Genomic DNA, 6,000 nt, shown 5'->3' on the forward strand with positions numbered 1-6,000 from the left:
TAACGATGTACTAGAATAATGCTTTCTTTTTATTTCTTGCCTGTTTAATAGTTCCTACACTTGGAGAGTTCCTTTAATAATTAATAATCGCCACAATTCAGTACCATCTAACCTCTGAAACAATAATTACATTCAGGAAGTCATCTCCAGCTATCCCATACTCACCAGTTCAATCGATCATTCCCTTCCACAGACACATAAGCTACCCTAGCCTCGCATAGGACTCCAGCTCGACTGACTCAGGCTTTGCCCTTTCATACATAATTTTTTCTGAATAATCATACAAAATTTAAGGTTTCATCAGCAAATTTTAATGAGAAGGAGATGGTGGTCTTTGTGTGAAATATGATCAATAAATGAAAGATTGTGGAGGGAAGGTAAAAAGAAAGGATCAACCAATCTATGGGGGGATAGAAGTAAAAGAGATGGAAGAATAAGCAGAGAAGGTGCTTGGCCCCACAGCTTCATGAATTCTTTCAGAGGGGTCAAATGATGGTGTTCCCTTCGGTCATAATCTCAGACATAATCTCCTACACCCGCTGTAAATGGTTTGGCTCTTTGCCTATCATCTGTGTATTGCTTGCTGTGCTTCTGGTAATCAGCAATGCATTGGCGGAGTTGCTGCATCTCGATGTGAACGGGCTCGTCAAAACTTGGGAAGCCTCAGATGTCCATACGGGTACGCATTTTACGTCCGTGGATGAGCTCAGCGGGGGAGAGCTTCGTCGCTGCATGTGGTGTACTTCGGTAGACACCCGGAAACTCAAGGCCTGTACGAACGTTGGTTTGTTCCTGCAGGATAGTTTGGACGTACTGCTTAAGCACTCGGTTGAAGCGCTCAACCTGACCATTGGCTTGTGGATGGTATGTCGGAGACCGATGGTGGTAAATCCCTCTGGACTTCAGGAACTCCTGGAATATGCGGGATTCAAACTATGGGCCATGATCAGAAACAATCACCTTTGCATACCATTCTCGGTTGAAGATTCTAATGAGGAATTCACATACAGCTTCAGCAGTAACTTGGTTACAAAGAGCTACCTCTGGCCACTTACTGAAGTAGCCGACTAGGGCGACTGCAAATCTGAATTGCGATGGAAGTTTGTAAAAAGGTCCGATAATGTCTATTCCTATTTGTTTCCATGCACCCGATAGGAATGGAACTGGTTGTAGGGGTGCCGCTGCCGTTACAGCTGTCTTGTCGTTCGTCTGACAGGTGTTGCAGTCTCTAATGTAGGTGTCGACCTCGATGTCGACTCTGGGCCAACAGAAGTGCTCATGTAGACGCTGCTTCGTCCGCACAATTCCAGGGCGTGACTCATGAGCTAGATCAATGAGTCTATGCCGTAGCCAAATAGGTGGAACCAACACTTCACCACGTAGTAGTAAGTCATCCACGGAGGAAAGCTCTTCTTGCAACTTGTAGTATGTAGATAGTACTTTATCACATTGTTCCTCGTGACCCCATTCAGTGCAGATACACTGGATTACTCGAGGCAAATTAGGGTCTTGCCTGGTTTCTTTCTTGATCTCTTCTTGATCGATTGTGCATAGATTGCGTACCGGCAAATGAATTCTTCCTTGTCGTCACTAAACTTGCTGCAATCCAAAGGATTCGGAGTAGGCAGGCGTGACAGTGCGTCTGCTACGACACTCTTGTTTCCTTTCTGGTAATGTACCTCGTAGTCATACCTGAGGAGTCTCATAGTCCACCTGGTTATCCTCATTGGTTGTCGACCGGATCCTCGTGTAGAAAGCAAAGTAACGAGAGCCTGATGATCTGTCTTGAGCGTGAAATGGCGCCCGAAGAGAAAAAAGCGCCATTTCTCGCAGGCCCAAAGGCACGCCAATGCCTCTTTCTCCCCTGCAGAGTAGTTGCGTTCGACGCTTGAAAGTTTTCACGATGCGAACGACACCGTTCGAATTCCTTCCGGATGTACTTGCTGCAGAACCACGCTTAATCCGTAATTAGATGCATCGGTTGTGACGACGGTGGGCAGCACCACGTCAAAGTCAGTGGATTGCTGTTTCGTATCAGATCCTTTACAGCAGTGAATGCCTCTTTTTGTGCCTTTTTTCATTAAAAGGGAACATCCTTCCGCAGGAGCACGTGCAGAGGCTCCACGATGGTCGCAAAGTTTGGTACAAACTTGACGTAATATGCGAGCAGGCTGAGTAATGATAGTAGTGATGTTATGTTTGTGGGGGGTGAAGCCTGCATGATAGCCTCAATATTATCTTCGCATTGCTTGATTCCCTGCGGTGTCAGCTCGTGTCCTAGGAATTGAAGCTGCTGGACTGCAAAAAAAAACATTTGTGCTAGTTTAGTTTCAAGCCTGCATCTTGAAGGCGTGAAAGAACTTGCCTCAGGCGGGCATCATGCTCTTCTCTTGTGCGCCCGAAAATAAGTACATCATCCAGGTAGACGATGGTACCTGGAGTACCTCAGAGTATGCAGTCCATCATTTTTGAAAGGCAGGGGCGGCGGATGCCAGCCTGAAACATACTCTGGTGAACCTGAAGAGACATTTATGTGCCACAAATGCCGTTAGGTCTCTGCTTTCCTCTGCCAGGTCCAACTGGTGATATGCCAATGAGAGGTCTAGCTTGCTGAAGATGTGGGCACCGCAAAGCTGATGAAAAAGTTTGTCGGGGCACGGTAGAGGGTGGGAATCCAAAACTATTGCAGTGTTCGGCTTGCATAGGCCTACACAGAGCCGGATCTGCCCATTCTTTTTGCGGGCCACTACGATGGGAGACACCCACTCCGAAGCATCGATGCGCTCGATAACCCCGGAGTGTTCCAGCTTCACCAGTTCCTCAGAAACTTTCTCCCGCACTGCGAAAGGTAGTCTTGGTAGCTTTTGTTGGAAAGGAGCGACGGAATCTTTTGTCTTTACCTTATGTACAAATCCTTTCGCATGACCTAATCCCTCGGAGAACAGATGGGGGAAGTCTTGTGTGATCTCTGGAAGGTTTCTCGCGGAGACCGTTGCCACCTGTCCTCCGGTGGGAGGAGCAAAGTTTAGTTGGATGTCCAATGCACAAAAGGCGTTTAGGCCCATGACAGCCACACCTGTTCGTACGACGTGAAATGTGCAGGTGCTGCGTCTTTGAGCAAACTGTACCGGTGCGTCGAATTTCCCCAGAACGGGAATGTCTTTTCCGGAGTAGTCCAGAAGTGTTGTACTCAAACATTCCAACTTGTAAGAGTGGAAGTGTCTTCGGTAGACGTCTTTTGGCAGGATTGAAACGGATGAACTTGTGTCGACTAAACGTTTGGTGGGAACATGTGCCAGATGTATCTCGCACGTAACCGATTGTTTGGTAAAGCTGGTAGTTAGCACCTGGACTTGGTCGTGCGCTTGTTCCACTCTTCGTACATGGGATTTTGCTTGTGAAACACCCTGCTTGCAAACGGAGGCGAAGTGTCCCTTCTTGTTGCATTTTCTGCAAGCTTCATTCTTTGCCAACACTTAGGATGGTCCGCCATGTGGTGCGGTGATCCACATCTGTAACAAGTGCCGGACGACTTGCTGGGACTTGCCCTCGAATTTTTGGCTTTTATTTTTGCCACTTGTGAACTGGATCCCTCTTCCGTCAAGAGCTTGGCCTCCTTCATCGCTTGCTCAACTGGAGAGGCGATGGCAAGAGCAGATTTTAGGGAAAGTTCAGACTCATGTAGGAGTCCTAGAGTCCTGTCGACTGCACCAATTGTGTTTTTAATACGAACGCCTATGTCAGACAGTACAGAAAAACCAGCTGCTCCATCTCGTGCTCCGTTCGTAGCCCCCTTCCTCTTCGTCCTCGTCTACCAGCAGCCAGGATCAGCTTGTAGACACAACAGAGAGTATACGCTGCTATTTAATAGAGTTGCAGGACGGTGAGGGCGACGCGCTCACTGAATGAGTCGAGTATCACATTCATACATTCGTCCCCTTCTGTGTTCCTGGGTCTCGGGTTTTATTACCATGTATCACATTCTACTCTGATAACACTCTACGCATTCTACTGCAGTGACAGGGCCAGGCAACATATGTGACCGAGTGGTCCGGTCAGCTTTAACCGTGAGTGTGTCATATGGTGGGCACACCTTTTCAGTACTGCTCGGTTTGATCGAAGGCGCAAGTGTCAACACCTACACAAAAATCAGCCTCAGAAGAAAAAACTAAATCTGGTTCTATATAAAAACAAACACAAAGAACAAATGCATAATATGTAAAATTAATATGCATGATTACAAATTGAGTTAAATCTGCAGTTACAATTCTTTGCTTCAAGTTGATTCCCAGTTAGGTCTCCATTGGTTCCCAACTGGAACCGGCATATCTCAGTAGTAGTGAATCCAAGTGGACCCAGTTTTAAATCTAACTGGCGTACCCGCAACGACCCCCCTCCCACCCCCGTTCCCTCCCGGGGTTCCGCGGGAGGTCCCGGGGGTCGCTCCTATCCGTTCAACCTTTTTGCAGCTGGGTTACGCACACTTACCACCTGTAGCTGAGAACCTTAACGTAACTCAGCTGTTGGCTCGTTGAAAACTACTCATTAGGTGCGATAATCAATGATAAGGTCTTTGCAACAGCGAACACCCATCTAAGCGCGCGGGCGCACTCGGCCGGCCGTCACTACCGCCGGTCACGCCGGTGCAAGAAAGCATTGAGCGTCGTGCTATGTTCCGCTCGCTGGCAGTGTAACGAAGGCTACGGGCACGAGATCAGCTGCGAGACGTTTTTTTCACAGGACGAGCGCCCGGGCTGGAGGAGCGTGCAATGTACAATGCAAGGGACAGCCGATTCGGAGCACACTACCGCACGCGACGCACGCGCTAGGGCCACGGCAGCCACGCCCACGATAATAACGTCACGTGACACAAAGAGAATAAAAATGTATTTATATGCATTAATACTATTTTTATAACTCACAACTTTTGTCAGGCTGCGTTTAAAAAGTTGTAAATAAACAAATGTTGTGACAAAAATGTTTAGTCACGTGACCTTTTACTGTAAAGCTACATTGAAATCGAACGGGTTTATTTTTATTTGTACTTATTTTCAAAGGCGCATTATATTCTGTATGTAGTAATGATTTATATTAGTTATTAATAATTAACAAGGTGACGTCACTTCCGTTACGTCACTTTCGGCGTCGGAGGAGTGATTTGCACACAGATGTCACTCCTTCGACGGGCGTCGGAGGAAGTGCGGCCATTGCTGCGTGGTCGGCTGCAACAGTAGGTCGAAGATCGCGCACGGCACGTAGTACTACATCGTCCCTTCGAAGCCGTACGAGGCGGAGTACTGCGCGACCTGGGTGCGACTTGTGCATCCATTCAGATTAGTGGCGTTTCTTACCTTCCAGTTCACGCTTTGTTTAAGCTGCTGACGAATAATACAATTAACTCTTTTTCTATTCTAGCGACGATGGAACAGCATCGACACCGACGGCAAACTCTAAAGTATGCAGCTAATACTTCACCGGAATCGAGAAGCGGAGCGGTCGCCCACCTAAGCCTACCCTTGGATTTTTCCATCAGCCTACAGTGGGAATCGCGGAACGGCGCGAAAAATATCGCCCTGTTATGGTCAAGCTGATTCAGAAATAAACGTACAGAATTATCACAGTCCACTCAACGCCTACTACATTTTTTGAGGGCGCGCTTAATTTTGTTAGAGGAGTACGGCGCTCCGTGACATCCACTTGTCCGTCGAAACGGACCTCCTTCACGTCGTACACGCGGCCAGATTCACGAAGGAGTTTTCCCTTCTTCATATTGGTACCACGGAAGAAGCTTTCTGGATTCGTAACCGCTTTAAACCCCGTCGTAATCACCCCGGGAACACTGTCCGCTGTGCTGCTCATCGCCATTGCTTCCCCCCGATGATTCTGCACCGGCTACCGAAGAAGCTTTCCGAATTCGTAATCGCCCACTGTCCTCTGTGGTGTTCCTTGCTATTACTTCCCGATGATTCTGCGCCGACGGCACCGGCTACCGAAGGAACT

The sequence above is a fragment of the Ixodes scapularis genome, unplaced genomic scaffold (genome assembly GCF_016920785.2).
Source record: "Ixodes scapularis isolate PalLabHiFi unplaced genomic scaffold, ASM1692078v2 PGA_scaffold0__279_contigs__length_252992795, whole genome shotgun sequence".
Classification (NCBI taxonomy): Eukaryota; Metazoa; Arthropoda; class Arachnida; order Ixodida; family Ixodidae; genus Ixodes; species Ixodes scapularis.